Source organism: Ailuropoda melanoleuca, chromosome 1 (genome assembly GCF_002007445.2).
Source record: "Ailuropoda melanoleuca isolate Jingjing chromosome 1, ASM200744v2, whole genome shotgun sequence".
Classification (NCBI taxonomy): domain Eukaryota; kingdom Metazoa; phylum Chordata; class Mammalia; order Carnivora; family Ursidae; genus Ailuropoda; species Ailuropoda melanoleuca.
The window spans coordinates 137684008-137708661 of record NC_048218.1 but is presented as its reverse complement, the minus strand read 5'-3'; the positions used below and the strand labels follow the sequence as shown (position 1 = coordinate 137708661).

The 24654-nt window shown below is 41.2% G+C and overlaps 1 protein-coding gene across 5 annotated transcripts in view; it reads left to right on the top strand.

The window, feature by feature from the left end:
• The window catches only part of ELAPOR2 (endosome-lysosome associated apoptosis and autophagy regulator family member 2), a 184185-nt gene that overhangs the window by 44675 nt on the left and 114856 nt on the right, over positions 1–24654 (top strand). Inside the window, exon 1 of one of the 5 annotated variants that reach the window (XM_034667217.1) lies at positions 5913–6065. The exons of the other annotated variants lie outside the window; for them this stretch is intronic. The gene's annotated coding sequence lies outside the window, so the exon portion shown is untranslated. Of the gene's footprint in view, positions 1–5912; positions 6066–24654 lie in introns of those variants that run through there. 5 annotated transcript variants of the gene reach the window in all.

Below are 24654 nucleotides of genomic sequence, written 5' to 3'. Positions count from 1 at the left end.
GGGGGGGGGATTAAGGTTGTGATAGTAATTCACGCTTTCCCTCCTCTTAGAAGGGCCATTCATCGTGTTTCCCTTTCCAAAACCAAGCCCCCGAAGCTAGAGGGAATGTCTGGGTCAGTGTGTAGCAGGGGAGTTTTGGAAGGAGTGTGGTTGACTTCTCACCTGCAGTGAGTGTTGGCTGTCAACTCACAGAAGTGCCCCGTGTGTACTGGATTGAAGAGGTAGAGGAGAGGCTCTTAGATATGAACAGGGTGGAAGCATCTAGCCCCACATGCCAGAGCCTCACAACATCCTCTGGAACTGGAGGGTAGGGGGTCTTTAGTTTCAGAAGGACCTCAGTGTTAAGGACATAGTAGTTGATTGAGTGGGAGGCATCACCGGGCTTTCCTAGGAGATGTGCCCCAGTTACATGCCTGAAGTGCACACCTGAGAGGGAGCATTCTGCTTATCACTGTGGGTCTAGATGAGATACAGCATCCTCCCCCCAGCATCTTGTGTGCCTTTGTGGAGGGAACACTGCCTGCTGGCATGCTTTGCTTACCCTAAGGACACCTGGTTGGTAGAAAGCTGCAATATATAGCATTCATTCATAGAGGGGAAGAGACCACCCAGGGCAACGATTACTTGTCACTGGCATCAGATGGAGCAGCAGCAGTGACCAGCAGAATGGGGAGTGCTGCTGCCCTGGGAGCCTCACCCCCTTGGCTTCTCCTCGCTGTCCTGAACAGAGCCAGCATATGGGGCCCAGAGGAAGGTGAGCAGGCCACTCCTTCCCCATCTCAGCCTGAACTAGTAACTGACAGGTTCAGTCTGTGTTAGAAGGGATGGACAGCCTGGCTTTGAACCGGATTGGATGAATTTTTAGAGTAGAAGTGACTGGGAACGTGATTGGATTGGACTGAGATATCTCCAGTTGGCAAGTTAGTTTGACCTTCACCCAACTGGATGATATCCTTGACTTTGGGATTGGTAATATTTGATGGAAAAAAAAAGGCACGGTGTTGAGACTCTTCAGCCAAATATGACAGAACAGATCAGCTGTGACTTGCAGCTCTCGTGGATCACAGTTTACTCCATTAAGTTCAGATGTGCATAGAAAATAAAGCTGCCACATTTTTCATAATGGAATCTCCTCAATCTGCTTAACAACGCATCCAGCTCTTCTGGGACTTCAGCTCAAACAAGTGAGTTTCAGACACACCTGCCTCACCATTTGCTTTCACACCCTCTTTTTCTCCTCACAGTCATTTGGGAGCCCAACCCGGTGGGCTTTCCCCTTCTAGTTGGCCCAAGTTTTCCTTTATGTCATTTCTTGGCAGAATGTTTTCCAGGAAGCCTAATTTATGTAGGAAAGCAATAAACAATCCACTTTTAGCCCTGTTACACCTCTCATTGGATTTCCCCCAGTTCTGAGCTCCAGTATTTCTGTTTATAAATGAAGAATCTTTTGTAGAGGAAGCTCAGAGAAGTCAAGGAAATGTCCCAGGCCACATATCTAGGAAGACAGAATTGAGATTGAAACCCCTTGCTCCATTATGCTGCCCCCAAGGCGCCTCCCCAGAACATGCAGTTGGTTCTAGGTCAGCACTCTACAAAGCACCCCGAATTTGCCAGAAATTCAGCAGTGCAGCTGCTGCTTGATATGGGTCAGCGGATGATGTTTTGTTCCCTTGATTGAAAACATTGAAATGGTGGTGCTTTTCCTACATTTTTAATTAGCCAAGCTGAAGCTTGCACTGCGAAGCCAACGAGTGGGGTTCATTTCCTATTGTGTATTCTGTACAATACGTGGAATGTGGTTGGCACTCACTTAGGTTAATAGCGCAGGCAGAGTAATGACAACAGCAACCATGAGATAGATGGCTGGCTCAGAACCTCCAGTAAGTCAGGGACGTTGCAAGGCTGACTCAGACGCTGAGTCTGGGCCAGTGAATGAGTCCAGGCGGCTCTCTCCTCCTTCAGGCATCTCTGGGATGAATTACATTTACAGGACACCTTAATGTTTACTGGGAAAGGGCTCCAGCAGCTTTCTCTCTCCTGGTTTAGAAAACCACCCTTCAGTCTCTGCCTTGGAGGCAAAGAGGGGCTTTTCCTAAATGGCCATCTGTGAAGTCTGCAATTATCCAGGATGTGCCAGTTTCACCTCACAGCTTCTTTTGCAAATGTCTCCCCTCCTGTCTTTTTTTTTTTTTTAAACATGTAGTTTTCAAAGAGAAAGCACAGCCTTTGTTGATGAGTATTAACCAGGACAGTTTCATAAGGAGTGGTGTGATGGCTTGCAGGGATGGCCGTCAAATGTCACATTTCACTTTCGAGAGTTCATGCAGCATTTTGCCTTGCATATGGACAGTAATGTGTTCTCTGTGAGGTGAAACTGGCTCTTTTGGATGTGTTTTTCAGTCAAATTCAGGAAGTTCCATATGGCACTGTTTTTATTCTTGCATCATCTTTATTAGGTATTGACCTTTACACCTGAAATTGGTCTGATCTAAAGAAAAACAAATGAAATATGAGTGAGAATTATCAAGTGCATGGATCTTGGTTATGAAAATGCAGGTAATTTATCCTTAGTATTTTAGGTCAGCAAATTATTCTTTTTTTTTTTTTTAAATTTTATTTATTTATTCGACAGAGATAGAGACAGCCAGCGAGAGAGGGAACACAAGCAGGGGGAGTGGGAGAGGAAGAAGCAGGCTCATAGCGGAGGAGCCTGATGTGGCTCGATCCCATAACGCCGGGATCACGCCCTGAGCCGAAGGCAGACGCTCAACTGCTGTGCCACCCAGGCGCCCCCCAGCAAATTATTCTTAACTACAGGAAATCACATGGAGGAATAGAATCTGTTCAGTATAGTCTAGATTTGGCTTTTTTAAATACAGGTGAAACGGGTTGCTGAAACTGAATGGAGTATTGCTCTCATAGAGGAGCTTGTCATTGCTGTTTTCCTTGGGGAGGCTCGGTGCTTTAGGAGGTGTTGTTGGTAAGGCTGGCTACACTGTCTCTTGAAGCTGCTGCATAATTCTGATGAACAGAGCAGAAAGGAGACCCAGAACACATGATTGTGGGAACTGACCTATTTTTTTACTTGAAGCTATAATTTCAAATCATTTATATTCTTTACTTTGCATTTTCTATGCTCAATTGATTTTTATAGTTGAATAATCAAGATGGTAATTGATAGAATATATCATTTACTAAATTAAGGCAAAAGTTACCCTAGAGAGTTTACTGATGGGGGTATACGTTTTTCATTTTAACTGTTTCCCTTCTAGGGCTTTTAAGAAGGGTTCTTTATTCCTGGAGTAGAACAAAACATCTGACATAGTGATTACAACAAATTGTTTCCAAAAAATAGTAGAAAATCAAAATACTGAATACCCTGCATAAATCAAATAAGATTACCTGGTTGATGTTCTTAAGTGGCCACACTGGGGAATGCCAAGGAAAGGCGGTTGGTGCCAAAGTAGGGTCTTTGTCAGCTGTTTTTTCTTGGCTGATAGTGACTCTTTATTTATTTATTAAGTGTCTCTTTTTTCCTCCCTTCCACCACTGAAAAATATGGATAATACCAGAAGAGAGGAAATGGAAATGACACCAATTTAGTATTTTTTGTTGTTGTTGTTGTTAACTTCACTAATATGTAAATATATTTAAGAAAAAAGAGTTTTTGAAACCATGAAAGTTCCAGAACTCTCCATTAACCACCCCTCTCCCTTATAAACTGTCCCTCTCCTACATCTACAGCTTGATGTTCCTGTTGGTCATGAGCATTAATTATAGTTGTCTCAGGTTCTTGGAAAAAAATCAAGAAACTATGGGATCCTAAAAATATTTGGTAAAAAAAGATCGTTTTGTCTCTATATTTATATTTGGTTTATGAAAAATTGATGATTTAGTCAGAAATGTCAAATACTATAAATGTATGGTTTCTTTTAACCTGAATAGAAGCCTACAAAGTAGGCTAGATGAGTAGCTTTCAATAGGGGCGTGTGAATTTGTCTACCAGGGGCATTGGGCTATATCTGAAGACATTTTTGATTGTCATGACTTTGCGGAAGGGAGGCTTTCCTACTGGCATTTGGTAGGTAGAGGTCAAGGATGCTGTTAAAACCTTGTGGTGCATGGAATAGCCCCCATAACAAAGCACTATCTGGCCCAGAATGTCAGAAGTACCACTGTTGGTAAAACCTGTACTAGATGCACAGGTAGGAGCCCTGGATTTAGATTCTAGCTCTCCTGCTCAGTAGCCATCCAACTTTGGACAAAACTGCTTGACTTCTGTGAGCCTCAATTTCTTCTTTGTAGAAATACAGATAATGTGTCATCATCCACCATTTTTTTAGTTTTGCAGTGCGGATCACTGTAAGCTTACGGGTAGTAAAATGCTTTATAACTAAAGGAAGGCTATGTACAAACTGTGTGATAATAGAGTAAAAAAAGTTGGATGTTTTTATATTATCGTTGTTTAACCAGAATACTTTCTTGATGAACTCAGAACTTTCTGAGTAATTATCTCTTGAAGGTTAAGACCTATACTTATATTTCTTTAATATCCTCAGGTAAAATGCCATGTGTATAAAGGAACATCACATTTTTGTTAATTATGTATCCGCATATTGTTGATCCTCCATTAATGAATATCTTTCCTTTGATTAGTTTGTCCACCCTTGTGTAGTACTGTTTGATTCTGTCAACTCCTAGATAGTGGATCTAGCTGCTCTAATTTGCTTGATGAAATGTCGATCACATACAATGAGATTCCTGTATAGACACACACTATAAGCTTTTTCATAAACATTCAGTACCCAAACTAACTGATGAGGTTAGGGTTTCTGGAACAAATCACTTTGTGGTTCAACTGACTAGATGAACCCTTGATTGAGAGACACTTCTGTATCTGGTGGGGATTTGGGTTTACGTGTGATACAGAATGGACCCAGAAATACCCTTGGCCAAGTAACCATGGTGGGATGGGACAGTCATGACAGTTCGTTAGTCAGTCAGGGATTTTGAACAGTTCTGGAGGGAATCTGAATTTCTTGACTTGATTTAAAAACCCATTGGCTACACAGCCCAGTAAATGTGTTGTTGATCCTGCCATGTTTTCTCATCCCAGTTGAACTACTTCTGCCTAACTTCTCCAAATGTATGGAGAAATAGGTCAGAGTTGTTAATGCTGAGCATTAAATCATTCCTGGAACTATTCAAATCTGGTAGTCTCTTGTGAGAGACAGAGGAAGAGCTCCTTTGAGCTTATAAAGGATGAGCACAAGTGGAGGCTGGCAGCTTCTGATCTCTTTCTCAATCGAAATCAGATTTAGCGTTATTTGCTAAATCCCTGGAGAACTATAGTGGCAGCTCTTTGTGATGGGCTTCTGCCTTCATTTGAATTTATATATGAATACTGCCTGCTCGGGCAGGCAGAATATTATTTAAATGTATTTGGGTTACTTGCCAGCATTGTTCACTGGACAGCAGCTTTTCAACAATTTGTCCAGGGCCTTCCTCTTCACACCCTTTATTCTGAACACCCATATACAGTGTGAAACATGCAGAAATTTTTTTTTCCCTTTTTGCTTGTTGATTTAACCATAGTGATAGATAGCTACTTGGAAAAATTAATGACAGGCTCAGAGAGAAATTTTTTAAGTATATCTATAGATAGCTTTAAAAGCCTTATAAGAATAAATGCTGAATATAGCTAAATTTGCAATTTTGTTTGAATATTAACATAGTTAATACCATTTTTAGAATTAAAAGTGTTTCAGGAGATAGTCAATTAAAACTTCTAACTTAGTATGCTTGTCTCAGAGTCTTGATTGTTCTACATTTAGAATATATCTGGGAGAAAATAGATTGGTGTGATGGTTAATTTTGTGTGTCAACTTGTCCGGGTCACAAAGTACCCAGACTTCTGGTCAAACATTAATTATTTTGGGTGTTTCTGGATGAGATGAACATTAGAATTGGTAGAGTAAGTAAAGCAGATTTCCTTTTCTAATTTAGGTGATCCTCATCCAACGAGTCGAAGGTCTGCATAGAATAAAAAGTCTGACCCTCCTTGGGTAAGGGGATTCCTACATGCCTCTTTTGATCTGGGACATTGGTTTTTTTCCTGCTTTGGACTAAAACTGAGACATTAAGCTCTTTCTCGAGCCTGCTGGTCTTCTCACTAGAGCTACACCATCCGCTATCCTGGGTCTCCAGCTTGCCAACTGCAGATCGTGGGATTTGTTGGGCTCCGTAATTGTGCAAACCACTTCCTTATAATTAGTCTGTATCAGGCCTTCTATCCATGTACTTACCTACATACCTACTTATCTCCCTATCTACGCATCCTATTGTTTGGTTTCTCTGGGGGACCCTGACTAACACAATTAGTGTTTGCCAGGAAATGGGAAGAGGGATAAGGGGTATGAGGTTGTGGTGGTGGTGGGGGGGTTGATCAAAATGTTAGATAATTCAATAGTTGATCCAGTGATAGTTGCACAACCTTGTGAATACACTAAAAATGACATACATGTACACTTAAAATTGGTGAATTTTATGGTATATAAATTATATCTCAACTTTAAGAAGTCAGCTACATCTGGAATTGACTCATCTAGGCCATACCACTTATTCTTTTGCTTGGACAACTGCAGTAGCCCCCTACTGGTGTCCCTGCTTCCCTGCAGCCACTTCTGTTTAGCAGCCAGTATGCTTTTGTGAGAAATCAAAGCTATTTCAAATTATCCTCCTACTTTAGACTCTTTAATGATTTCCCATCATACTGAGGATTAAATCCAAACTCCACTCTATGGTCTACAAGACACTATCTTCTGGCCTCCCTGTCTGTCATCATGCCACTCTTCTCTTGATTCTCAAAACTAAAGTCAGATTTACCTCCTTCGTGTTCCTCAACAATCCACTCTTATTTTTCTTCTGGGCTTTTGTAGCTGCTGGTCCCTCTGCTGGGAATGTTGTTTGGGGTCCTTCTCTCTGTGGCCAGCTCTCGCTGCTGGTGGTCCACTTTTGCTCCTCACCCTTGGTTCCTCCTCCCCCATGACTATCTACATCTCATCCTTAGGTTGTATCATAAATGCCACCTTCCACGAGCCCCTTATCTGAAGTAGGACATCCTGTTTGTTTCCAATTTATATTATAGTCTCCATAATCTGTTATTTTAGTTGTTGAATTTTTTGTCTCTAACTAGAGTGTAGGTTTCCCAAAAGCGAGGATCTTTTCTGTCTTATTCTCCTTCAGTTCTCTCCCATTTTAGCTCATTGGCTGGTTTCATTGTGGTTATAGGTTTGGCTGTGGGAGGCAGATGGCCTGGATTCCCTGTACTATCATTGTGATCATGTTACTTGTATTTCTTCTGTGAGAGAGGGGAATCTCTCTCGTGGAACTGTTGTGAAAATTAAATTAGAGAATTCATAATTCATGTTACACATTGGCACCATGCTTAGCACATTAGTAAGTGCTCAAAATTTAAACTTGTAATACAATACATAATAATTCCTCAAAAAATGAATTAATCCACAAAAATAAACTCCTGGGGAGAATTTCCTCTCCTAACTTTCAGGTTTATTTGCTAGTTACATTCTTTTTCCTGAATCTTCCTGAATTTTATACTCCTTCCCTTGCCCCCCCATTCCCAGCCCCCTGCAGCAAGTCTCTTTATTTTTTTTATTAAAATTCTTGAAAGAGGAAATGAAATCGCAAGGTTAACGGGGAGCCTGGCCTAACTCCCCCTGGTAGCATCAGGGTGGAGCACAAAGCAGGTTGTAGCAGACCCAGCTGGGTACTACATCCGTTTACTCACTTCCATCTTCCTTGTCTGTGCTCAGCTTTGGTTACGAGTCTCCCATGTTCTTCCGGGAAAATAACCCTACTCTAGGAATACCCTTGGTTAGTCTAAACTAGGAGTCAGCTAACTACATCAAACCAAATCCAGCCAGTTTCTGTAAATATGGTTGGTATGCAGCAGTTCTTACTCTTTTGTGTACTGTCTATTCCTGCTACAGTGGCAGAGATAATAAATAGTTTGCTGATGGACCATCTAAGCCACTCATGGAGGTCTTGCCCTTTCAAGTGATTAAAGGTGAGCATGTCGTTCTGTCCTGGCTATTGAGAAGCAAGGGGGAGGTTTCCTTAAACATAAGAAAAATTGAAAAATGATTCTTTATTCTGTTGCTGGACATTGTTTTGTGTGGAGATTATATCTGGGACTACTATAACCAACATATGGCCAATTTAAGGATGACGCCGACCCTGACAGAAAGGAAAAATAGTTAGGACTTGAGTCCTTGCGGACATCCTTGAGCCATTGAGTCCATCAACTTTGAGAAGTCTTCTACCTTGGTGCTTCATTTTATAGGAAAAAATTCAATTTTCTTGTTGAAACCAGTTTGAAAAGGCATTTTCTGTTAGTTGCAGCCCAAGGTATTCTAACAGATATGTTACTACTTAACATGTTGGAATGAATGAGTGTGAAGTGTTGGGCAGGAAGTATAGCCCTGTCTCTTTTCCTTCCATCCTTGAGGAGTTGCTTTATGGCCCTAAAAGGAAATTTTATCTTATTTAACCAGTTCAGTTTCTAAAAACTATATGTATTAATGGAGCCATTCCTTAGGAATTGCATTTGATTCATGCTTTGCCATTTCACTTAAGCATCGAAGGTAATTGATGAGGACCTTACACTAATTTGATAGCTTTTATCCTGGAATTTCAAAGCACCTGATAAATGACTTTGATTTACTCATTGCTATACCTCTTAATTCAAGAGAATGTTTTACACTTCTCTTGGCAACTCTGCGTGTTTGGCAGCAAGAACAGTCCAGTGTAGTTTCCTCATTTTCCAGGTGGACATCTCATTTCTAGGACTTTTCTTGTGCCCTTCCCTCTCTGTATAGGGTAAAGGGATGTGATTGATAATTACCAAAATCATCAATATTCACTGAGCTCCTCTGCTACTCTAGGCTCAGATGATATGGAGATGTAAAACTTAATTCTTGCTCTCATAAGAGATTAAACTTTGGACAGGAACATATGATATGTAATAAGGAAGTCTGAGGAATCATATCAGTGGTACAGGTGGAAAAGCTAAAGGAGAGCAAAGATTTTGATTTGGTATAGATTCTATTGAGGACAGGTATTAGGTGGGTTTGTATGAAGAGAAGAACTTAGCTGATTAGAGTGTGTGTATGTGAGAGAGAAAGAGAGAGAAGGAGGGAAAGGGAGGGAGGGGAAAGGAGATGGGTAAGGGAGTTGCTCATCACAGAGAAGGCAGATGGCACATGGTGTCTTTAGAGGTTAGTAATTAGACCAGTTTGGCTGGAGTGTTGGGATTGTATAAAAATTGGATTTTGAGAAGGCTTTGAGGGCTAGATTATGGAGGAGTTGGAATGATGGCCAAGTAGTTTGGACTCTATTTCAATCTTATATCCATGATTGTTTTTGTAAACAATTCTGATTTGTAAAAGAAAATCAGAGGCAATAACATAATTCTAATTTAATATAAAAATAGTTATTAAAATGAGAGATTTATCATTGTTAAATAATCAGCTGCCTTCCAAATATTTGTAAGATTCCCCTCTTTTTATAATAACCAACATGGATGATTTTCTTTCCTCTTTTGAAGCTTTACACAATCCCAGCATTCCAGCCCAAATGATTGAATTACTAACGTGTGAAGGCACCATGTACTCATGTGTCTTCTCTTCTACCGTATTATATTGAAAGAACTCATCATCTCTTGAATTTCTCCATTTGTTCCAAAGTGCAGGGCCATGTCTCATTCACTGTTATATTCCCAGTGCTTATTGAACGGTAGGGAATCACTGTGTGGTAGTGGAAGTGAACTTAGTTCTAGGTCCCAGTCACTTCATTTCATAGGATTTCATTTTTACTCTCAATCAGTCTCTATAGTTTTTATAGTTTTGACATTTTAAGATGATAAATGATCATGACATTCTTTCTTTAAAGATTTATTTATTTATTTTGAGAGAGAGACAGAGAGAGAAAGCGGGAGGGAGAGATGGAGGGAGCAGGGGCAGAGGCAGAGGCGAGGGAGAGAGAGAGAGAAGCGGACTCCCTGCTCAGTGTGGAGCCCGACACAGGGCTCAATCTCATGACCCTGGGATCATGACCTCAGCTGAAACCAAGAGTCGGACACTCAACCAACTGAGCCACCCAGGCACCCCTTGACATTGTTTAAAAAGATTTTAGGTCTTGTTTTCAAATTGATGTAGGATTTTCAAAACATAACAGTCAAATTATTTTGGGTCAAAACATCAGTGAAAACCTGAGACAAACTTCTTTTTAGAATGACAGTGTTCTGTCCTTATAGCAACACAGAGAAGGAATTTCACCTTTCCATTTAATGTGATTAGTCAGTTTGTGCTAGAAAAGGCAGAATGTTTATGAGGGCTTAGTTAAAACTGACTCTTCTAATTTTTCCACATTAACTTAGCTTAGGAATAATGTGAATCTGATTTCTCTAGCATGAGCTATGGTAAATTTCCACTTTATTTGGATTTCATCCTGACTGAAGATTCCTGAACTAAATCTAGGAACACTGGATTTTAGAAATTTCTTTTATTAGGAACTTTTTTTTTTTTTTGGAGTCCACTTCCTGTTGTAACAATAGCTTACTTCCCTTCTCTTCATTGATTACACTATTTTTATTTACAGATTGAAAAAAGCACCTGCGGCTCTTCCCTTCCCATATTCATTAGCCCCTCTTCCTTAGTGACAGACACTTGGGAAGCATGCTTAGTTAAAAGATGCTTTCCCAGGATTCTTTGCAGCTGGTGGCCATGGACCAACTTTTGGCAAATGAGCTATAAACAGATACGTCAGACGGGATTTCCAGGCAGGTTCTTTAAAAGGGAGAAGGGTGTCCATTCTCTCCTCTTTCTCTTAGGTTCTTTTTGTCTTGCCGACTGTTACAAGAATATAATGGCAGGAGCTTCAGTAGCCATCTTGGATCATGAGGTGACCTTGAGGATGGAAATCAAGGATGAAGCAGAAAGCCAGGAGGAAACTCACGACTTCATGGAACCTCCATACCAGCTCAAAACTGTTTGTTTCTTAGTTGTTTTTGCCTGTGAGAACAAACTCTTGCTTAACAGAGCTGGGACATGTTTTTCCAACTGTCAACAATAATCCTGTAATTGCATTTATAATCAGGAATGTCATGCATGTGTTTTGAAAGTAGAAGGTGGTAAATTTTCTCACCAACCTCACAGATGATGATAATCACTAGAAATAAGGAAGTATAGAGGTGAGAACCTATTTTCCTGGAAGGAGAGCTGTGTGTTGTACTAGACAAAACATCAGACTGGGAGTAGGGTGCCTTGGAATGTCTGCCCTGGTTCTGTCACTGACCAGCTGTTCAGTAGCATAGTTATTTAATAGCATGGAACTCTTGTTTCTTCAACTATAAAATGAATCATCATCACTCTCCCAATCACCTGATGCAGTCACTTGCCAAGTGTTTGCTTTGTGCCAACTCTGTGCAGGCATTCTGCTAGTCCTTGGGACTTCCGTAGCACTTAAACTGTTTCTTAACTTAGTGCTCATTGCCTTCTGTTATGATATATGGGAGGTCTAAATATGACACATGTATAAATAGATCTGTGATTGCGTACATTGATAGATTATAAACACAGTGCTGGTGAGTTTATTTATAGCTCAGATGAACAAATTCTATTTTTTCTTTGTGACAAATGTGTCCTATAGATGAAAGGGACAAGCATCATTTCCTTTGATAGGTTGGGTTTCCAAGCTTTGTGGCTACAGCTTGCTGTGTGGTTAAAGGTTATATTCCAGGGAGATTACATAAAATCTCTGTAGTTCGCAATTGGGAAGCTTATTTCTTCTCGGCAAACACTGAATATTTTATGGTCAGTGCCACAGACTATGTAGATATAAACTGAGATAAGACCATTAACCCATCCAACTCGTTCTTTTTGCTGTTTGTTCAAGTGTGTTCCAGTGGTCCTTGGAAAATAAATAATCTTTGACCTCTTTTTTATCTCCCTGAGAGCGTAATGGCTAGTTCAATACTTTGAATTCTTAAGGAGCCAAGATTTGCTAGATTATTTCTTTTGACCTATTGTTTCTCTTTTAATTTTATCCAAAATTGAGTCAAGCTTTTGGGGGCTTATAATTTGTTCTATAATAATAATGAGGTACTGTTTCCTTTATATTTCAAATTTGTAAATTTTGTACTCCTTGGGATCTCAGTGTAAAGAACAGAACTCAGGGCATTCCACTTGAAACTTGAGGCAAAGAAGCAAAGAGCAAATAGTACGTTTCCAAAATGGTGGTCAGAGCTGCCACAGGCAGATAAAGTGTGGGCTAAAGTTGAAAATCAACTCTGCTTCATGAATTCCTCTTCAGTCACTTCTGTGTTAAGTGGTAGTAAGTGCCATTGGCAATGGCAAGACAGGCAGTTTCTTTTCTTTAAATGAAAGGGCCAATCTATGCACAAATGTTGCTTTGAAAATGGGCTGTCTATTCTAGGGTGCTTGTTTACACTTAAAAGGATTTAGAACACCTTGAAATAATATAGCAGTCCATAGCCCACTGAGCCTTCTCATGCTTGCTTGCTGCAGCCAGGCTCCTGATTTGGGAGCCCACGTAGCCAAAAGCCAGTGTGGGAGAGTCTCTTATTTCTAAATAGGCACATGTTTTGTATGTGCATATTTTACTGTATTCATTACCGCTAAACCAAATGATATTTGGAGCCCAGAGCATATAGGCTGGGTAATTTAAAAGGGAAATAAAGACAAAATTGATGGAAATTGCTTATTTAAAAAATACCCACAATCTGTTGGTTCATTATTTATGAAACTCTCACAAAAATAAGTGATTGGTTAGCCTTCATGTGTTCATTTTACTGTAATAGCAGGAGAACCTTTCACTATGAAAGGCTTTGGTGATTTGATTTTATAGTTATTAATGGTTTTATAACACTGTTTTTGGGTCAGTTTCTACTTAAATTGCTGGTATGCACGAGAGAAAAGTAAAATTGCTCACTTAGGCTTTCTCTTTGTTAAAACTTCAGAGAGAATTTTATTTTGGGTAAGTGGGATGTATTTTGGTTCATTGTTTCGTGAGCACATGTGTTGTGAATCACTTGTGTGCAGCATCAGGCTCCAGGATAGGCTTTACGAGATTTATAAAGATAGAGGAGGCATTACCCTTTCTCCTGGGTTGCTTAGATTCTCTGGAGGAAGGGAGACATGCACACACAGGCACGTAACAAGAATATGTCATCACTTTAACTCAGACATGGTTTTTTGCAAAACTGTTTAAATCATGTTTTAGTAATAGTGGCAATATGTCCATAGTGGTTGCTAGGATCCAGGCATGTCCTAAGCACTCTCATGTATTCTCATTTAATTGCACAACAATTTCGTGGGAAAGATACTATTATTATTATTATTATTATTATTAAAGATTTTATTTATTTATGAGAGAGAGAGTGCATGCACGTGCATTCAGGGGGAAAGGGACAAGAAGACTGTGCTGAGTGTGGAGACTGATGCAGGGCTCGATCTCAGGACCCTGAAACCATGACCTGAGCTGAAACCAGGAGTCAGACACTTAACTGACTGAGCCACCGAGGTGCCCTAGGAAGCTACTATTATTACCGCTGTTTTACAGAGGACAGAAAGTTAAGCAACTTGCCCATGAGTCAAAGCAGGTCTAGTTTCAGAGTCTTGTACTTAGATCAACTACGTAATTCTGCTTTTTGGTTGAAAGATAAATTATTATAGCTAAGAATATAGCTGCAAATACATGGTTTCTGTCAACACCAACTTTAAAATTCATTGTGAGGGCAATCAAACAAACATTTAAGCAGAAACACTTTAATAAAAATGTTAAAGGAGAAATTCGCTTTTAAATTTAATTTTTGAGAAGGTGACGGTTTCCACAGTATCATCTGTGAGTCAAATACTTAACAGTAAATATAAATACGAGCCATTATTGAAAGATTGTGAGACCTTCATTAAAACAGTACGTAATTCAAGAATGTGGTACTAGAGCAGAAATTGGAATACCCCTTCGAGCTCGTTGTGATGAAATTTAGGTTCTCCAGTAATGAAACTCTGGAGCACATCCACCAGCCTACTAGGGGGTTAACAACACAGTTCAGCTCTCTTGGGTATGTAAACTGCCCTGCATCGTGGTGCTGCTCTCTGCCCTCTGGGGAGGAGACTAACTCTTTGTTAGGAGAGTGGTTCTGGAAATTTTGATGGAAACTCTGGTGTCTTTCTGATATTAGATTGCCTGTAGGGTAAGAAAAGGATTAGATGACATTTCATGATGTCTTCCAGCAATGAGTTCTTGTTGGGGACTGTCACAGAGGATGTAAATGTTGGCCAGACCTAAATTTCAACTCATCATGATCAAGGACTTGAACAGATCCGATGGTCCTTGAATTAGGTTGCGGACACAGGCTAATTTTTCTGCTCTAAGGTTGAAATGCCTAATTGTTTACCTATTTGCTTGGTTTAAGCATGTGATGGGATAGCTATGATCACAATTAATTTTGATTCCTTCTTTTTTTTTTTTTAAAGTATTTTTTTTTAATTTTTATTTATTCGACAGAGATAGAGACAGCCAGCGAGAGAGGGAACACAAGCAGGGGGAGTGGGAGAGGAAGAAGCAGGCTCATAGCAGAGGAGCCTGACGTGGGGCTCGATCCCAGAACGCCGGGATCACGCCCTGAGCCGAAGGCAGACGCTTAACCGCTGTGCCACCCAGGCGCCCCATAATTTTGATTCCTTCTTATCAAAAAAAGGGACTGTAGAGTTCTTTTTGCTCTTTTGTCTAGGTTACATAATTTTGGCCTTATCCAGATACTCGTGAGTGATATACAAGTAGACTGTGTTAGAGCAAATATAAGATGAACATGACTGTAATATTGGAGAGTTGCATTGGTTCTTCAGAGAATGGTTACTATGGTTTCAAGTATGAATGTTTGATTACTTGTTCTTTACTAATGTGGTATAGAATTTGTATCCAGTGGAAGATCTATTTTCTAAAAATTTCTATACCGCTGTATTACTATTAGAAAAAATGGTTTCAGTCGAATGGCAACATTTCTAATTTTTAACTGTAAGATTAATCTGGTTCAGCTGAGTAGGGTAGCCCTGCCCAATGAAAATTGTCCCTCAAAATTGAGAAACATTGGTTGATAAATAAAACATCTTAGTTTTGGGTACTGGAGTTGTGTCTGAAAGGGAAGAAATTATAACAAGGTTGAACTTGCTTGCAACACTGGACTCCCATCCAGTTTTTAGAAAATTAATTCTTTTATTTTTTATTTTTTTTTTAAAGATTTTATTTATTTACTTGACAGAGATAGAGACAGCCACCGAGAGAGGGAACACAAGCAGAGGGAGTGGGGGAGGAAGAAGCAGGCTCATAGCAGAGGAGCCTGACGTGGGGCTCGATCCCACAACACCAGGATCACGCCCTGAGCCGAAGGCAGACGCTTAACCGCTGTGCCACCCAGGTGCCCCGAAAATTAATTCTGTTCAGGAGCCTCATTGTTAGCTGTGGTCTGGTACTGTTTGTGATACTAATGCCTTAGTGGACTTACCCACTGAGAGACTTAGACTTCTCAGTTGAGATTTATCAATTGAGCACAGGTATAAATTCTTCTCCTAATAAGTTAGTCAGTACATCTATATCGAGTGCCACTTATTTTTCTAGAACTGTACTGGGCTCTTGAACCACATTTAGTTTTTGTATCATCTCAGATCTGTGCATTAGTCTTGCTGACTGAGGCAGCCTCTTCTGCTCCCACAGCATGGCTAAGTTGCCGTGGGAACAATCCGTCATGTTGCTTGCAGAAAGAACCCAACAGCGTCTTCGCGTCCATGCTGTGTGTCTCTCCTGAAGCCCCAAAGTTTCCCTCTTGCCCCTGAAACACGGTGGGACCTACTCAGCACTCACATATGTGTGACCTACAACTTGTGGGGAGTTAACATCCCATGTGGCCAAACTTTGACCAATGAGAGAAGGGGGTCAGTGGCTAATTTCTTTCTTCCTAAGTCTGTACTTGCTGTCTGGAGATCCAGTGGCTTCATACTATACCTCTCTGAAGACGTTCTACAAATCTGAGCATTTAGTTTTAAGGAAGTTCTGGCTAGCTCGGTGACATACTTTCTTTTTTTTTTTAAGATTTTATTTTTATTTATTTGACAGAGATAGAGACAGCCAGCGAGAGAGGGAACACAAGCATAAGCAGGGGGAGTGGGAAAGGAAGAAGCAGGCTCATAGCAGAGGAGCCTGATGTGGGGCTCGATCCCATAATGCCGGGATCACGCCCTGAGCCGAAGGCAGAAGCTCAACCGCTGTGCCACCCAGGCACCCCCGGTGACATACTTTCTTATGTTTGCTTTCTCTTCTTTCCTGCCTCACTCCTGCAGTGCTATCACATGAGCTTTTGCCTCGAGATGTGTTTTCTAGGGAGCGTGGGGTCTTTCTGCTCTAAAAGAGAGAAATATTTGGTGGGATTACAAGGTAAATCACAGTGAGATAATGTGATGAGTGCTAGAGTTGTATAGAGGAGCTGGGCATGTAAGTGAGGACGAATTCTAGCTGGTGGAGGCCCAGTGAGTGAGGGAGGGATTCCCAGAAAGAGGTGCTTCCTCAGCTGAAGCTTGCCCAGTGAGTAGGGATTCACTAGCTGCCTGAAGGAGAGAAGGACTCTCTAGGTAGAGGGAATCCTGTAAGAGGCCTAAGACACCCAGGGACACTTGTTCTGGCTGTGGACATGCATGGATTAATAGCAGCTGGTGGGAGATACAGCTGGAAGTTAGAGAGGGCCAGGTCATAAATGGTCTGGACTATCCTTCTTGAGAGATCAGTTGGGTGGATTCATGGAGTGGAGTGGAAGCCATTTACCCCTCACAGGGGGTTAAGGGGTAAATGAGAGACAATAGTGGAAGATAGTACAGATTACTCTTTCCAGAAGCATGGCTGGGAAGAAATGGAAAGGAGCTGGAGGGGCACATGAGACGTATCAGTCAGAGTTCTGGCAGGAAACAGCTCACACAAAAAGTTGAACTGAATAGAATTTAATAGAAACTTTCTATGGAGCTCTGGATGTATTTTAAGGGGCCCAGCAATACAGGCACCAGGAACCAGCAGATACAGGTCAGGAAGCTGTTAGCACTGATAGGCCCAAAAGGGTTGCAGTGGAAACTAGTGGCTATGGAAGGCAGAAGGGAGAGAAATCCTTCCCACCAGTCTCCTGTCAGTGCCTCCCATTGGACAAACTTAACTAGATTCCAGAAGACAAAGGAACCTGAATGAAAAAGTCTACAGAGGTCAGCATCTCTGGGGCTAACTTGAGGCAATAAGATTTGAGATAAATCTGAGGAGCAAATGATGAATCACCAACACACAGGGTCTAAGGAGTCTTTTTTTTTTTTTTTAACAATAGGAGAGACATGGGGGGGGCCTGGGTGGTTCAGTCGGTTAAATGTCCAACTCTTGGTTTCGGCTCAGGTCATGATCCCAGGGTTGTGGGATTGAGCCCTGTGACAGACTCCACGCTCAGCACAGAGTCTGCTTGAGATTCTCTCTCCCCCCCCCTCCTCCCCCCATGCACTAACTTGCTCTCTCAAATAAATAAATAAATAAATAAATAAATAAATAAATAAATCTTTAAAGAAAATAATAGGAGAGATGTGAATAATTTACATGTGGAGAGGAGACCCAGAAGAGAGGGAGGAGAATAATTAATGGAACAAATTTGAGGAGAGGATAAGACTTGAAGAACAGATACTTGTTTTATAAAATAGGAAGGATGCACTGTTACATGAGACCCAAGGGAGGGAACCAAGCTGGTGGGTAGGTTTGTGCCTGCATAGGCACGCACAGAAGGAGACCGTTTGAGGAATCTCATGCCCGGAGAGCCTTTACTTTCTTGTTTTTTTTTTTTTTTTAATTTTATTTATTCATTTGACAGAGATAGAGACAGCCAGCGAGAGAAGGAACACAAGCAGGGGGAGTGGGAGAGGAAGAAGCAGGCTCCCAGCGGAGGAGCCTGATGTGGGGCTTGATCCCAGAACCCCAGGATCACGCCCTGAGCCGAAGGCAGACGCTTAAAGACTGAGCCACCCAGGCGCCCCTACTTTCTTGTTGAGGGAGGAGGCAGGGTTATCTATTGAGAGTGAAGGGACTGGTATATGGCTTGGAAATGTTAGTGTTAATTATAGAATTGTCCTGAGGACAGTGGGAAAGTGAGCTGACTGGGAAAGAAGCACAAAAAGACAGCGGAGGGGGTGGGGGTCCAGCTGAGACAGGAAGTGCTAAGCACTAAGAGCAAGTAATAAAAGAAGCACCCAGAATACATATTAATAAGTAAATTGCTAATGTTAGTAGCTGTGATATAGTGAAGACAGAATTTTCCTGGTGCTATTTTTGACTCCTAGCTATACTTCACATGTGCTGCTGGGTCTCGGATTTCTCACAATTCCATATTTCCTCAATTCTGAGGCACCATTTGTTTTAAAATGTGCCAGAGTTGAAGGAGGAGGAAATCCTTGTTGTGTTGAGCATACAGGAATTTTTTCCCCAACCAGTAATAGTATCAATGTATCCACTTAATTATGTATCATTCTTCATTACTTTCTCTGTCAAAGACTGAGTCTGTGCCTTCACCTGGAATAACTAAATTCTCCTGAATTATCGCAGTCAGCAGTACCCAAGCCTGGATGACATGTTTCTTTCCTCAACCTGTGCTTGGGGTCCTGGTCTGTATTGTCTGGACCTGACTCAGCCTGTGTCTTGCTTTCTATGACATTGGTCTCTGCCTCATCTTCCTTTTCTGTTACTCTGCCCTCCCTCTTGCATTCTCTCTACATTCTGGCTTTACTTGCCATCGAGATGTTTGTCTTTTGTCGGCTCATGCCCTGGCTCAGCAGGGCTCAGGCATCTGTCAATTTATATCCTTAATTAGTTCTTAGAGTATCATATGGTTAAGGTTGGGCTGTGGTCTTACATTTCCTATTGTTTGTTTTTTAAAAAATTTCTACTTCCTAATGTAAATGATTTGAGCCTTGTTTTATAAATAGCCCTAAAATTGCTAATGTTTTTACTGGTTATACTCCTGGCTTTGTTACTTGTAATTAAATACTCTTTCTTTGGAGTTATTCCGAAGTCTTTGGCAGATATCTCAGTGACAGTCGTCCTCGTTGTCATCTTCTTTCGCCTTTCTTCTGCTTCTTCTCTTCATTTACTTACTTTTAGAGAAAGAGAAGCACACTCCCTGCTGAGCATAGAGCTGGGCATGTAGCTGGATCTTATGACCCTGAGATCATGACCTGTGCTGAAACCAAGAGTCAGTTGCTCAACCTATTGAGTCACCCAGGTGCCCCAGTGACAGTCCTTTAAGTTGCAGGAAGTGGTTTTATTCTAGCATTTAAATGTCACTGGTTTGCTCTTAGGGGATCGGCAACTTTGCTCCCTCTGGTTACGTTACCTCTTGTGGGAGAGGTATTCTTTAGCACCCTTCACTCATGGTTGCTTTGCTGCTTCCTTGTGTAATTTTTTTTTTTTCAGATGTTGCAAGCAACAAAGATAACATTCAACTCTTGGAATACTCAAATAACTGAAGTGATAATGAAATGAATGGATCGTTGACCTATTGTTAAGGTTGTACAGGCCTAGTCCATGGCAATTATATCATTCTGCATACCCAGTGACAAGTTTATTTTGATAGGGATTTCAGAAATCTTTAGATTTGCATTTTACAATGAAGAAATGTATTAATACCTCTTTCACATTGCTGCCATGAAGATCAAATCGGAAAAGACATGTGAAACATCTTTGTAAAGTACAATAAGTCAAATAGGTTACAGTCCTTCTTTACTATGCCTAGTATAATGTGTGGCCTGGAATATACTAATTCAGCAAGAGTTTTTTTGGCACACAAACCTAAATAATACTTTGTCTTATGTATGAATGACCATGTCATGTTTATATAGTGATCAGTTAATTATTGTATCACTCCTACAAGATAAGGAGAGAAAACTGTGGCAACTTTATTCCAGATAAGAAAATCAGGCTCAGCGTACCCTGGGTGGCTTAGTTGGTTAAGCGTCTGACTTCAGCTTGGGTCTTGATCCCAGGGTCCTGGGGTCAAGCCCCATATCAGGCTCCCTGCTCAGCGGGGCTTGTGCTTCTCCCTCTCCCTTCCCCAACTCATGGTCTCTTTCTCAAATAAATAAAATCTTTAAGAAAAAGAAAAAGAAAAAGAAAAAACCAAGGCTCAAAGATGTCAGGTGGCTTTCCTAAGGTACACAGCTGGAAAAATGGAGGTGGTGGGACTAGAATCAGGTCATCTAAAACCGTGATTAGTCTGTCTGCTTAACATTGCTGAGCTGTATCATAGGCAAGGCTGTGAGAAAACACTGAGAAAATATTTTTCCACAGATGCCTATGAGTATTGGGGAACTGAATAAATTAGATTTTATAATTTCTAAGCAGTGTGCCTTATATTTTTTGTCCTAATTCATTCCTGTGTGCAGAGACATGTATTATATTTTGGAAAGACAGATATTTAATTTTCTTGTTGGAAGTGACTGTTGTATATTGCTTTTAAAAAATATGAATCAAGAGAAACCTGTAGAAAGGAAAGCCATCCTTACTCTACTTTCTAATTTTTCCTGAGTCAGTATTTATTACCTACATAATACAAAATAGGTACTATGAATGATAACAGTTTTTAAGATAAACATGCTAAGAAATATGACTGACATCCTAACAGCGGTTATTTCTGGCTAATGAGATTATAGCAGATATTTATTGTCTTTGTGTGTTTCCATATTTTCTAAACTTGCCACACTGAACATGTATTGCTTTGTAGTTAGAAAACAAAACATTAGTTACTATTTTAAAAACCATCACAAGCAGAAAACAGACAAAGCTGAATAATCAGAAGCCTCATGGTAGAAATTAAAGATATCTTGGAATAAGTAACTTGTGAAGAATTATTTTTAGATTTACTTTGAGGTCATGGATTCCCCAGGACACAGTGTGGTAGGTTGATATGGAGCACTGAGAAGTGTGAAGAGGGATTGGGCAAGGGGAATTATTGGTGGCTAAATTCTGCTTTCTGTGACGTTCAGAGAGAGGTAGCGAGATACCAGTTTTTATATTGATTTCTGCTTATAAGGTTTTAGGATTTATCATTAGCTCTCAGGATCTAACAAGGAAACTCTCATGGTCACTATGACATACTTCAGAGTCAGGCAGATTTATGATTAGATTGACATTGGGAGGTTATTTAAATCTTTGTCAGTTTCCATATCTGTAAAAAGTCGACCTTAGGGGCGCCTGGGTGGCGCAGTCGTTGGGCGTCTGCCTTCAGCTCAGGGCATGATCCCAGCGTTCTGGGATCGAGCCCCACATCAGGCTCCTCCGCTGGGAGCCTGTTTCTTCCTCTCCCACTCCCCCCTGCTTGTGTTCCCTCTCTGGCTGGCTGTCTCTCTCTGTCAGATAAATAAATAAAATCTTTAAAAAAAAAAAAAAGTCGACCTTAGAAGGTGGTGGACAGCACTGAGATTTGTGGAGAGAACTGGGCCCTGTGACTGGGACATGCTAATCCATAATGGGTAGCAGGTGTCACAAACACTGCAATCATCCACCTGATCTGGGGTTTGAGACAGTCGTGAAAGGAGTGGGTTTCATGGAACTACACCACCTCTCAAGTATCTGTCAGCACTCTTGGCTGAAGGTGACGGCAACCCAGCTCAATCAGTTTCAGCTTTAAAACGGTGTTGGGGCGCCTGGGTGGCACAGCGGTTAAGCGTCTGCCTTCGGCTCAGGGCATGATCCCGGCGTTATGGGATCAAGCCCCATATCAGGCTCCTCCGCTGTGAGCCTGCTTCTTCCTCTCCCACTCCCTGCTTGTGTTCCCTCTCTCGCTGGCTGTCTCTATCTCTGTCGAATAAATAAATAAAATCTTTAAAAAAAATAAAACGGTGTTTATTCGATGTATTTTGGAGAAACTCAACAAGTCCAAGTAGAAAGAGGAAACAGCCATGGGGACCTCAGGCTTTTGAATATCTTAAGCTCATGGGGGATGGTTATAATAGCTGCTTTAAATTTTTTGATAATTTTAATATCTGCATTTTGAAGGTTTTCATATATTGGTATCTTCTGTGTATTGGTCAGGTCGTTCCTGGTTCTCTGTTTATCAAAACAATTTTGGATTGTATTCTGGATATTTACAGTATTCTGTTGCAGAGCTCATAGAGACACAGAACGGACTGGCAGTTGCCAGAGGCGGAGTGTGGGGGGAGGTGGGCAAAATGGATAAAGGGGATCAAAATGTACAACTTCCAGTTATAAACAAGTCCTGGGGATGTAATGCAATGCATGGTGACTATAGTTAATAATGCTGTATTACATATTTGAAAGTTGCTAAGAGAGTAAATCACAAGTTATTATCACAGGGAAAAAATCTGTACATAAATGTAGTGATGGATGTTAACTAATTGTGATCGTTTTGCAATATATATGCATATTGATCACTGTGTCGTGCCCCTGAGACTAAGCTAATGGTATTTGTCCAATATGCCTCAATTTAAAAAAATTCTGCTGTGAGACTCTGGGTCCTTTTACAATCCCTTGTAAAGTTTTCTGTTTGTGTTAGCAGGCAGTTGACTGGTTAGGTTCAGACCACAGATCACCTTTTGTATGTGCCGGTTCGATGTTAATTCAGTTTTCAGAACATTTGCTATTTTTTCTTCTTGGTGGTTAGAGTTGTCTGCCTCCCGCTGAGCCCCTCAGGGTTTAGTTGAAGCGATGGTTCATGGTTCGATGGTTGGTTCATATCGTAGTTGAGTTCTCTGTGATGGTGCTGTGCTGCTTTCGTTACATGCCACACAGCCGCAGCTTGAAGGGGGGGCCAGGGGTTGCTGGTGTTGGTTCGTACACAGAACCAGAAGACCCTCTTCCCTGTTCCCCTGGGATATTTTCTCAGGGACTCCCTTTTCCTATTTCCTCAGGCCAGAAAGATGGGTTATGGCATAGTTTTAGCCTCATGCTTTTCTGTAATTCTGCCTGACTAGCGTGAAGTGTTAAGAGAAGGGAGAGAGAGAAGAAGGAGGAGGATTCTCTCCCCAGCTTTTCATAGCAGGAGCCCCGTTCCAGTTCTTTTCTTCAGAGAGCTGGGTTTTCTCTGGAGGTATTAGCTGCCTGCCTCACTGTCGCATCAGTGCTGTTCTACACCTGGGCTGGCCTGGGGCAGGGCTGCAAGAGAAAACAGAGGCCACAAGAAGCAGCCCAGGGTCCCCTCCTCCCTGCTCCAGAGTTCACTTTTTTATCCAGCTCACAGAGTTCACTTTTCTTGGTCTTCTGGCCAGAAAGATAGGATTCTCTTGGAGTCCTTGCAGTCTGCATCCTACCAGACAGATCCCTGGTTTGTCCCACCTTCAACTCAAAGCCAGGAGATAAAGCAAGAGGGGAAGCCGGCAGACCAGACACGAACTCCCAGGGTGCTAGTTGTTAGTCACATTGTGATTTTCTTCCCCAGCCCACCTGCTGTTTTTTTGTTTTGTCTTGATTTTTGGTTTTGGTTTTTTTTTGGGGGGGGGGCAGGTTGGGGAAAGAGAAGCTGTAGTGGACTTTCTCCATCTTGGCCGACACCAGTGAGTATTTACTGATACGGGCCAGATAACGTGTTCATTTTAGGGTGTTCTGAGCTTGGCTGTCCAGTCAGAACTGCATGGAATCTTAGAATACTTCCCCAAAAGGTAGTGAGGGCAAGGGGCATGCTGTTACCTGAAGAAATGGGAGAAGGATGCTAGCCAGACAGAGCAACTCTTAACTCTTTCTGATTAAAAAGAAGAAACTTCTAATAGATATTTTTAGTCTGTTTTCTAGGAGTGTAGTCATGACAGTAGGTGTTATTAGATTTATGAGGATTTTTAAAAATTCTTTTGATTCGAGAGATTCTTATAACATCAGTCGAGTGCAAAAAACTTAACTAGCTTATTTTTACTTAGCTCACAGAATTTGCAAGCAAACCCATGATTTGGATGTCAAACTGTTAGAGCCACTTATCACCTATGCTATTTCTGTAGACACTCTTAACAAGTAAAGCTCAATTTCAAGTGGCCCCGTTGACGATTATTAGCTTTTGAATTTAAAATGTATTTTTATAAGTCTTTTCTGGCTGAACTCTGCCAGTGGCTTAGGTGGATTCAGATGTGGAGTTTGGCTCTTCCTGAGCCAGTAATGGCTTATGGAAGTCAGTAAAGTGTGTTTTCAGAACTCTGCCACCTCCTTGTCCTCTTTTTTCCCATTTGGCTATTCGCATCTTCTTTTCCCTCCTTTTAGCAGAATCCTCCTCCTGTTTGCCTGCTTATACAGCACTTGAGTTCTGGGTCTTTTCTTCCATGCTACCTGGCACAGATTTTTTTTTTTAATCCTCATGTTTTTATTTATTTATTTTTTTTATATTTTATTATTATATTATGTTAGTCACCATACAGTACATCCCCGGATTCCGATGCAAAGTTCGATGCCTTCATTAGTTGCGTATAACACCCAGTGCACCATGCAATACGTGCCCTCCTTACTACCCATCACCAGTCTATCCCATTCCCCCACCCCCTCCCCTCTGAAGTC